Genomic DNA, 12,003 nt, shown 5'->3' with positions numbered 1-12,003 from the left:
TCCAGATTGGCTTCTATCCAAGTGGCGAAGGAAGGCAAATGGTCACCTAAGCCAAATGTCATGTTTGTAGCGATGCACCTGTAGCTGATGGTTGGTTGTTCATTTCCATTTTGTAATGATTCGAGTAACTCCCCAACCCTTGGCCATTCTATCTCTTCCTTACACGTTCTATATATTGTATGCAAGCTATTTGCAAAAGGTTGGTTGGCTTGTAACTTATGGGAGACTATGGGAAAGAAACTCTGTTTCTTCACTGTATATTTTGACAGAGAATTAATGAAAGGCAACAGCTCTGTTTCATGAGATTCTTGTGGTTGTGAGCGTAGCAAATGTGTCTCTTATGTTTTCATATGTTTTTCTTTATGTTTCATAATTCAATTCATGTTCATTTCCAGTGAAATTTTCTGAGTGAGATTAGGTAGAATTCAATTTTATTCCTGTGGGAAAATTTCATGTTCAGTGTTTTTCTTCTGTTGAAAAGGATTCATGTAACTATACCCTTTTCACTTTCTTCCGCAATCTATTCATTTTGCGTTACCTCAAACTAAATTGCTACATTTTCCGCCTACCTTTCCTCACAGAATAATCTGTGCCTTTGTATTAAATTCTCTGTTCCTTGCTGACCGTTGGTCCCATACCATCCCAGAAGCTCGGTCATTCATGAAAATGGTTTCTTGTATCCCTATTCACTTACTAGCCTAAGATCAGTATTTCACTGTAAGTCATCTCAGACCATTTTTGCTTATACATTCACTGAGCGTGAATCAGAGAGAGCCCTCTCCTGTTCTGGTAGGGCTAGCTACCAGACTAAGCATGGTTTGTGGTTACCCTAATTTTTGCCTTCCTTCAGCCTAAGGCAAATTTAGGTGCTAACAGGAACCATGTGGAAGCTTGGTGATATATCTCAAATTTAATGGTTAGTCTTTGGATGGCCATATATTTGGATTCAAGAATCGGTTCAGAGAAAAAATTATACCATCAAAATCATATCAGTGGGACAAACACAATGGTATAATTCATTTTTAGTTTCTCAATATTAAAAGAAAGCGAAGAATTTGGACCCCATTTCCATAACTATAGCATGGAGATCAGGTCATCTTAATAATTACCTCTTTTAAACCTTGGTTGGGGATAAAGTAGTAGGGGGTATGTTATACCCTACAACAAAATTCCTTTCAACCTTGGAGGTGTGAACCTCTCTTATCCACTTCAGTCACTCACATTTAGGAACACATATCAAAACCAATTTTGGAGACAGTAATCAATAATGTTGTCATCATCATGCACATTAATTTGGATTTACAACTATTGAAACACATTTAATTTCTTGTCCTTTGTATATGCCTCTTTATATGTATCATAGGTGAAAGGATTCATGTGCATAAGTGTTCGCAAAGTTTTGATCTTTGATGTGGGTGGCATTGAAATCATGTCTCCCAACTTGTTTTTGCTTCCCTTCTTTTACTTTATGACCAAATGAAACTATTGTAAAAACCCCATTTGCTTGTAATTCATGGTATGTTGTAGCTTAGTCTCGGCCTACCAGTACTATAGTGGCTGGTGACCTGTGTGGATTATTGTCTCCTTTCCCATCATTTAGTGTTTCTACTTCTTCATAGCTTGCATGAGGGTATAAATCTCCTTGGCGTAGATAGGGTAGTTAAGAACCACCCCATGGAAAAATTCAGAATGGTAGCATACAAACCTTCCTCCTTGAATTGAGACCACTCGCATTAAATACTCACATAAGTTTGTCTCCACTTCTAAGGGATGCTACAATTTTGGTAATTATAGAATCAATGTTTGACTAATCTTCTCCTTTAACTCAAAGGATCTTTGTTGACCCTTCCCCACTAGAAATTCTTGCCACTCACTGTTATGGCATGGAGCGGTGTTTCTATTGTTGAAAACGAGGCTATGCATTTTCTCAAGTATTGTGCTACCCCAATGAAACACTTGACCTTGGAAACATTAGAAGCCAACAATCAATTCATGATGGCCTCCATCTTGGAAGGATCTATCTTCAACTCTCCCCCACCTATCACATATCCTAAATACACCAAAAAACGTTGTGCAAATTCACACTTCTTGATATTTCCTAGTAGTTAGTGCTTATTTATTGTCTCTAGCACCTACATCAAATGTGAGATGTGCTCCACTTAGGTATCACTATATGCCAGTATATCATTCAAATAAAAAATAACAAATGAATCTATAAAAGGGTGTACTATATCATTCATTAACTTCAAGAATGTAGCTAATATTACGTAGGTCAAGCAACATAACTAACCACTCATACAAACCTTTCCTAGTTTTGAAGGAAGTCTTCCAAGTATCCTCTCCTTTGAATAGAACATGGTGATATGATACCTTTTCCAACTTAGTGAAGTATTTGGCTTGCTGTAACTAATCCAACAAGTCATATATCCTTAGGAGGTACTTGTTATTAAGCATAATTTTGTTAACGCGTTGTAATAAATACACACATGCAAAGTCCCATCCTTTTTTGGCACTATGATGATAGGTGAACCACATGGCAAGGTACTTGGCCAAATAACACCTTGTCCCTATAAATACTGCAACCACTTATTTACCTCAATTGCTTCTATAATAGACTTATTATATAGCCCAATGCTTAACCACAGAGAATCTATAAACAATTGGATCTCATGCTCCACTTCCCTCATTGGCAGCAACCCTTTAGGCTCTTAAAAGAAATCCTTTTATGTCTACAAGAAATATTCCAGTTGTTGTTTTTTTTCCTTAGTACACTACTCTGGAGATGAATTAGCTCTTATGGCCTCTTCTACAAGTTTCTTTTCTTTGACAGATAAGAAAATATACTTCTTGCTAGAACAAGTAAACTATTCGTCCTGGTTGCCACTCACTAGTGAGATATTTGACTTTCCCATGTGTGCATTGATGATGAAGGATTTTTTTCATAATGAGATGATATTGGTTGGCTCTCTGCATGAATATCACATCCCACATGTTGACATAAGGACTTCCAAACATAACTTCACATACAATTGTTGGGTTGTGTTATATTCTTTCCACGACTAGCCGACGTAGTTAACCGGGGGGTTAGAGGGGCGGGGAGGGGCACGAAGCCCCCCTTCGTTGCGCCGATTGTGTAGTGGGGAGGGGTCACAGGGGGTTTGAGGTGTACCCATAACTCCACTTTATGGGGTCTGGGGCAGCGCCCCAGAAAATTTTGGTTTTGGACCCTATGTTAGGCTGGGAATACCCACCTATGGTTTTGTGCATGATTTTCGCACATATTTTTTGGACGCGATGGTTTTCAGTCCATGGTATTGGACGTGATGGTTTTCGGTCCATGGTATTGGATGCTTCGGCATGTATAAATATGTATTATAACATTGAAAGGAACATAATGAAAAATCAAGCTGGTAGTCCTGATTTTGGGATCCAGGGGAAAATCTCTGTGTATATGTGTTTTATGTGTTATGCTTATGCATTGTCTATCTTTTGTGTTTTAGAATTCGTATGTAGGTAATTTCTGTACAGGGTTAAAACCTACATTTGGTATCGGAGTAGTTTTGGCTTCAAGGGGATGCCGTTGTTGTTGAGGGGTTTCGCTCAGGCTTGTGGTAGACCCTATTCAGTGGGAGATCTGTGAGATCGATTTTGGTGGTGAAAGAAGATGGCGAGCAATGGAAAGATAGAGATCGAGAAATTCAATGGTCATAGTTTTGAGTTGTGGAAACTCAAGATGGAGGATCTGTTGGTGGATAAAGATAGTGGATCACGGTAAATCTGGTTACTAAACCAACGAGGGTGTCCGATGAAGAATGGAAGAAGTTGGATTGGAAGGCAAAGAGCACAATATGATTGTGTGTCTCAGATTCAGTATTGTTGAATGTATCAAGGGAATCTATGACGAAGGCTTTGTGGGATAAGTTAGGGACTTTGTACCAATCTAAGTCTCTAGTGAATAAACTATTCCTGCGGAAAAAGTTGTATAACCTGAGGATGAAAGATGGAGAGTCGGTGACAGAGCATCTGAACGGATTTAATACTGTGGTAAGCTAGTTAGCATCTATTGATATTAAAATTTCAGATGAAGATAAGTGCATCAGTTTGTTGTGTTCTCTACTAGATTCGTGGGATATTTTGGTTATTGCAATAGGTAGCAATGCAACTTCCTTGCAGTTTGATGAAATAGTGTCAGCCTTGCTGATGTAGGAGATGAGACAGAAAAATATGGAGAGCCAGAATGGTGATGCCTTGTTTGTACGAGGACGGTCCCAGAACAAAAACAAAAATAATTCATTGAGTGGGAGATCTAAATCTAGAGGGAGATCTAAATCTCCAGGAAAACCTGTAAAAGTGGTGTGCTGGAAATGCGGAAAGGAAGGGCACTACAAAAGGGACTGTAAATCTAAAGCTCCTGATAAAGGAAAGGGATCTGATGATGCCCATTCTGTAGAGGCGAAAACCACCTCAGATGAAGGTGGGGATGTGTACTTGGCTTCTTCAAGTACACATGTAGATCATGAGGCATGGTTGATTGACTCAGGTGCATCCTTTCACTTCACTCCCCATAGAGAGTGGTTCTGCGAGTATGAGAAATATGATGGTGGTGATGTCTTCTTGGGGGATGAAAGGAAGGCTAGAATCATTGGTCGTGGAAAAGTAAAGTTGAAGTTGCAAGGTGGAAGGGTTAGAACACTTCCAGGTGTTCTGCATATTCTTGCATTAGCTAGAAATCTAATTTCTATTATCAAGCTGGATGATGCAGGTGTAAAAACAGTGTTCGAGAAGGATACCTGTAAGATGGTTTAGGGAGCACTGGTATTGATGTGGGGAGTTCAGATTGGAACTCTGTACAAGCTGCAAGGTAGCACTATTATTGACGGGTGCAATAGTTTTGTGGTTCTTGAAAGTGGAGCAGAAGATCTAGTGGTCTCTAGAGAGAAGACCATGTTGTGGCATCAAAGGCTTGGACAAATTAGAGAGAAGGGCCTCCGAATACTTCATGGTAAAGGTATGGTAGAAGGTATGAGTAATAGCTCTTTGGATTTTGATTTTGTGAAAATTGTGTATATGGCAAACAGAATTGGGTGAGTTTCCCCTCTGGTAGTAAGAGGGCGAAACAGATATTAGAACTTGTGCACAGTGATGTGTTTGGACTTGTGAAGGTTCCATCACTAGGTAAGTCTGTTACTATGTATCATTTATAGATGACTTCTCAAGCAATACATGGATATATTTCCTTAAGAAGAAATATGAAGCCTTTGACAGGTTTAAAGAATTTAAGGCTCTCGTGGAAAATCAGACAGAGAAGAAGATAAAGGTGTTGAGGACAGATAATGGTGGAGATTTTTGTAGCAAGGAATTTGAAGAATTCTATAAGAAGTGTGGTATAGCATGACAGAAGACTACTCCATATACACCTCAGCAAAATGGAGTTGCAGAAAGAATGAATAAGACGTTGATGGAAAGGGAAAGAAGCATGCTCAGTGGTGCCGAGTTAGGACAAGAATTTTCGGTAGAGGCGGTGGATACTGCATGTTACCTGGTTAACAGGTCACCTTCATCAACGTTGGAGGATAAGACTCCACAAGAAGTATGGACTGGTAAGAAACCCTCTCTTTCACATCTGAGGGTATTTGGATGTGATGCATATGTACATGTTCCAAAGGAGAAACGAACCAAGTTGGATAGTAAATCTGAAAAGTGCATCTTTATTGGGTATAAGGATGGTTTAAATGGTTATTAGCTTTGGAACCCAGTAACAAGGAAGGTTATGTATAGTTGAGATGTGGTGTTCAGAGAGGTGAAAGATGTTATTAAACATGAAGTCCAACCAAAGGAACCTAAGAAGATAGAGTTTGAGCTAAAGGAGGAAGAATCAGACTCTATAGCAGAGGAGGAATCAGAAGATGAAGAGCCACAAACTCTGGCTGTGAGAAGATCAGTTTGAGAAAGAAGGCAGCCAGAAAGGTATAGTCCATCTGCTTTCTATTCAAATTTTGCTTTATCTATTACTGACGATGATCCCAGAACTGTGAGGGAAGCAGTAGATTCAGAGGATGGCAAACTCTGGAAAGAGGCCATGGTTGATGACATGGCATCTTTACACAAAAATGAGGCTTGGGATCTGGTGGAGTTGTCGGCTAGAAGGAAACCCATTGGCAGAAAATGGGTGTTCAAGAAGAAGACAAATGCAGAAGGAAAGGTGGAGAAATACAAAGCTCGGTTGGTAGCAAAAGGTTATTCCCAAGAGCCGAGAATTGATTTTGGTGATATTTTTTCTCCTGTTTCCAAGGTAACTTCTATTAGATTACTTTTATCTGTTGTTGCAGCTTTTGATTTTGAGGTAGAACAGATGGATGTGAAGACAACATTTCCTCACAGGGATTTGGAAGAGGAAATCTACATGAAGCAACTTGAAGGCTTTGTGGTGAAGGGTAAGAAATAACTGGTATTTAAGTTAAAGAAGTCTTTGTATGGGTTAAAACAGTCACCAAGGATGTGGTATCAGAAATTTGATACATTTATATGGGGACTTGGCTTCACCAGAAGCAAAGCAGATCACTGTGTGTATTTTAAATTAATTGGTGACCGTGTTATTTATCAGGTCTTGTATGTGATGATATGTTGATGGTTGGAAATGACAAAGAAATTATCCAGGATTTGAAGACCCATTTGTCCTCCAAATTCAACATGAAAGATCTTGGTGCTGCAAATTATATTTTGGGCATGGAAATTAAAATAGATCGGACAAAGAGGAAGCTCTGGTTAAACAGAGGAAGTATGTCGAGACAATATTGCAGAGGTTTAATATGTAGGATAGTAAACTGGTGAAGGTTCCTATTCATGTAGGTGTGAGGTTATCTATTGAACAATGTCCCAAGACACAAGAAGAGGAACAAGAGATGTCTCGTGTTCCAAATGCAAGTGCATTCGATAGCCTGATGTATGCAATGGTCTATACTAGACCAGAAATTGCACATGTAGTGGGAGTATTGAGCAGGTTTATTTCAAAACCAGGGAAGGAGCATTGGACAGCAGTGAAGCGGATTTTCAGGCAATTGCATGGCACTAGTGATTATGGTTTGTGCTACCAAGGAAGACTAGGATTGGACAAAGTGTTGGATATTCATGGCTTTGTTGATGCTGACTGGGCTGGAGATCTGGATCAGAGAAGATCTACAAGTGGGTATGTGTTTAATCTATTTGGAGGTGCAATCAGTTGGATGAGTAAGAAACAATCTGTAGTGGCACTATCAACTACAGAGGCAAAATACATGGCAGCCACTCATGCAAGCAAGGAAGCAGTTTAGTTGCAGAGATTGTGTTCAAGTATGGGGTTAGTACAGGGAGCTATAAGGATAGACTGTGACAGCCAAAGTAAAATTTTCTTGGCAAAGAACCTTGCTTATCATTCAAAGACAAAGCACATTGATGTTCAATATCACTTTGTGAGGGATATGATAGAAGACAAAAAGGTGTTGCTAGTAAAGGTGGACACTTTGAAGAATATTGCAGATGCATTGACAAAATCTGTGAGCTCTGAGAATTTCTCTTGGTGTAGAGAGACAATGGGCATTTCAGGGTTGGAAAATGACTAAGCTCTCTTATGGCCCCCTATGGAAAGAAAACAACAAGTAGGAGAATGTTGGGTTGTGTTATATTCTTTCCACAACTAACCACGTAGTTAACCAGGGGATTAGAGGGGGGGAAGAGCCCCCTTTCATTGCGTTGATTGTGTAGCGGGGAGGGGTCACAGGGGGTTTGAGACGTACCCATAACCCCACTTTATGGGGTCCAAGGCAGCGCCCACGAAAATTTTGATTTTGGACCCTATGTTAGGTTGAGCGGACCCACCTATGGTTTTGTGCATGATTTTTGCACATATTTTTTGGACGCAATGCTTTTTGGTCCATGGTATTGGAGGCGATGCTTTTTGGTCCATGGTATTGGATGCTTCGGCATGTATAAATATGTATTATAACATTGAAAGGAACATAATGAAAAATCAAGCTCGTAGTCCCGGTTTTGGGATCCAGGGGAAAATCTCTATGTATATGTGTTTTATGTGTTATGCTCTCGCATTGTTTATTTTTCTGTGTTTTATAATTCGTATGCAGGTAATTTTTGTACGGGCTTAAAACCTACAACAATAAGTGTAACTACATCCAATTCTACTTCATCAATATAGTCAGCACTTATTGCAAAAAAATTTCTACATTATTTATTGAACTTTATATCTACTTCATTGTTGAACCATCCAAAAGGATATGAGCTAGGATGGTCATGATTCTCCAATCTTGATTTCTTGACCAAATATGTTTCTATGATATTTCCGTATGATCCTGAGTCGAGTAGAGCATCAATTTTCATATTCTTGAGTTGTATCTTTATATATAAGAGTCCAGTCATTTCCTTCTCTTCCTGTTGTTGAAGACTACTTAGGCTCATCCCCTTCTGCACTAATATACACAAAATATTCTCATTCACATATGAGTTGCTTTCCACCTAATTACTCAAATTTTTGTCCATGATAAGTTTCTTCTTCACATTTTTCTTTTGGTTCTTTGGGTTGAGATATGGATAGAACTTCCATTGCATTGGTGTTGTGGTTGCTATCCTTTTGTCTTTTCCCCTTTTCCACTTTGTATTCCCAACCTTGGAAGCTTCTCGGTGCTCCTTCTACTTTTAGCCACTCGAGTTTCCATTATTCTAGCCTATGTTCTCCGAGTATTATGTCGACACACAAGCCTCATCCACCATTTTGGGTTTGAAAAACATCACTTGCCTCTACAAATGGTTGTGTAGACCTCCCGTATACTTAAGGAGTACATCTGGGCTCTTTGGGGAGATACCTAACATTATTTCCATATTCTTAAATTCAGTGGTGTATTCTTATAAATTTTTCCCTGTCTCTATCTGAAGTAATGCCACGGGATCCATTGATCCTCTACATTCCCGATAGGGTATAACTATGAGTTTATGAGAATTTTGAAATCCTCCCATTTAGTCAGTAGAGGATGTCTCTCCAATCTCAGGGTCTCCATGAGGATTTCCCACTAGGCCATGGCATGGCCCTCTAGTTTTAGATTAGTAAATAAAATGTTATGTTCTTCTTCTATATGATGAACACTAAAATAAACTTCTAACTACTGCAAACAATGACTTAAATTAAAAGCATCAATCTAAACTTGATATGGCTTGATGTCAAACTCCACTTCCATCTTGAATGGGGACTATGAATAGTTCATGACCCTCAAACTGAGTTGATTATTTTTCGGTTCTTTCATTAACTCCCTCTTTGGTTCTTCCCAATGCCCTGATCTCCTCTCTAATCTAATCTCTACATTATAAACTTCATTTTCTCCAAATAGCCCAAGCTTATTCGTCAGGGCCACCATGAGGAGGCTCACATTATGGTTTGTATATGCGCCTTGTGCCTCTAGTCACACAAACCTCTCCCTTGTGGGATATAGAGGGCCATTAATATATTTGTTTGCCATGGATAGGGTTTTATGACTTTTGCTTAACCGATTTGGATCCCTTTGCTACTCCCCAAAATATACCCAAATAAACCTAGATCTATGTTGAAAATGCAACAATAAAATCCTAATTTAATATTTTCCTTGAATTAAATTAGGAATTAAATTGTAATTCCAATTCTCATAGCAACTTGTAATAATTAAGTAAGTTAATTTGACTTAGTTGGATCAATTAATTCGAGTTGAGAGTTTAACTAGAGTCATGTAGAGTGTCTCCTAGTTATTAGGATCCCTGGTTGAGTTTATTTTGAGTTGTAATTATTTAATTCAGTTTGGCTAAGTTAAATTCAGTTAAAATAGTTCCAACTTATGAAGGAATTAGTGGGAGATCTAGTTGTGGGTTGTAGCCAACACTAATCAACCAGTAAACTGAATATTCACTCATAATTAACTCATGCATTCCAGATCAAAGAAAGACCCAGTTGATATTGGATTTTAGGGACAATGTACTATAATTTGTATAACCATCTGAATTGCACTATGTACATGCTTCTTTCATTGTTGTTTTATTATTTTCTTTGCTTTATTCATTTGTTCTTTGATTTTCTGATTTGCTCTTCTTTGCTGTTCAGTTGTTTGTTTTGTATATAAGTGTTGTCTCACACTGTGTTATGGCTTCTGAATGTGCATGTGGCTGAAGTTCAAAGAGTCTTGTGACATTGCAGCACTTGCCAATCCTGTGTCCATCTTCTTTGTGCTTGGTTGTAACTTTTGGCCAATGAAGTCTTGATGGAAAATACAATCCGTCTATAAGGAAAGTTTTGGTCTAACCATGAACCCGTGTCGAGTCTGGGGAACCTCATGCCTATACTCAATTTTCTGCTCTGTGTGTTCAAGCTTATCCAACTAGTAGAAATAAAGAAGGGGAAAATATAAACAAGCAAACTTGAATAAGAGGTCTTACATGTTTCTCTGAAGGAACAACATCTTCTTCTCTCAATAAGTTGGGATCCCTCTTTCGCCCCAAAAATAAATAAGTTCCTATGCATAGTCCTCTTTCAAAAAAATAATAAAGGTGAAATAAGAGAAAGGCTTCCTGCGCAGAGAGGTGAAGAAAGCAACTCCATCGCGTTACTTTCCAGGCTCGCTGGAAGTGGAGAAATGTTTGTGCTCTTGTGTGACTCCATCGGGGTACTGTCCAGGCCTGTTGGCAGTGAAGAAACACAAGAGATGAAAATTTATACTCTAAAAATATTAAGCTTGTGAGCCAAATTACCCTTCCTACTTTGAAACATTGTGTTTTGGCTGAATTTTTGTGTTGTGTTCAACTGAGTCAGTCTACGGGGTAAGTGGGGAAGCCCTAGTGATCTTCGTAGCGAGTTAATACTTCCCGAAAGGCCAAGGCCCTACACTGAAAATGAACCAAAACAGAGAATCTAGTATTCAACCATTGTGTCACCAAGTGTTATAATCGCTGCAACACCCTCAAAAATTGTAGCTTGCATCAAAATTTTGGAGCCTTCCTTGGTTTTTCCTTTGATGTTTGCAAACACTCGAGCTCACCCCATGAGATCTTGTGGAGTCTTTTCAAACTTTTTCTTGTTTGACCAATGGTCATCTTTCAACATGTTGATTACTTTGTCATGCTTGTGATCTTATTCTGGTGAGTTTGAAGATTTGTCTTTGTGTGTTTGGTTGTTTTCACTATGTAAACATCCATCGTACTCACACACAAAGTTGTAAGCAGTGTCATGAAAGTGTTGTCATGGTCATTTGAAGGTCTATCACAGGTGTCGTGCTTGTCACTCACAACTCTAAGATAGTCTCACTGAGGGCATGGTTTGTCTTGTGGTCATGATTATCTATGTTGTCGCATCGTCAAGTATGCTAAGTGTATGTTCACAATGTCAGTCTGCACAAGTTTGCTTGCTTTCAACACTTAGCTATTTTCCTGAAAATCTGCTCGACTAGACAACCCTCTTTTGCTAGACCCTGACTAAGCTACACTACGTAGTCTCAGCCCTCAGTGACCCTACTCTGCTACTCAGAACTATGTAGTGCTTGAGATTTTCCTCCAAGTCAGCTACACTGCATAATCCCGGAGGTGAGCAACCTATCTGCCTCCCAAAATTGCATAGAAACTTCCTTCTTGTCCATTTGAGCTACACATTTCTCAAGAATAGTCATCAACCCTCCTCCTTACCTGCCGGGAGCATACACTGCTTTGAGACCTGGGTCTGCACTATTCCCCAAAATTTCCCAGACATGCCCAACTCGTCATCTGCTTCCTTACTCTGAATTGTTCCCTAAAATTGCATAGAGCTACCCATATGACCCTTGTTGCTTTGCTCTACCCTGCCTCCAGAAATTACATAGACATGTCTAGCAGTTACCCTACTGACTGTCTCAGCCACATCATCATTACGGGCAATTTCCATTGTAATTGAATGAAATGTAAAGTGAAGTCCAATGGATGCACACATAAGTTGAAGAGTCATGTCACTTGAAAAGTCATGGCAAGTTG

Source organism: Pinus tabuliformis, chromosome 9, assembly GCF_031772625.1.
Source record: "Pinus tabuliformis cultivar Carrire ecotype Pingquan chromosome 9, CPIR1, whole genome shotgun sequence".
Lineage (NCBI taxonomy): Eukaryota > Viridiplantae > Streptophyta > Pinopsida > Pinales > Pinaceae > Pinus > Pinus tabuliformis.
This window is presented reverse-complemented; position numbering follows the sequence as displayed.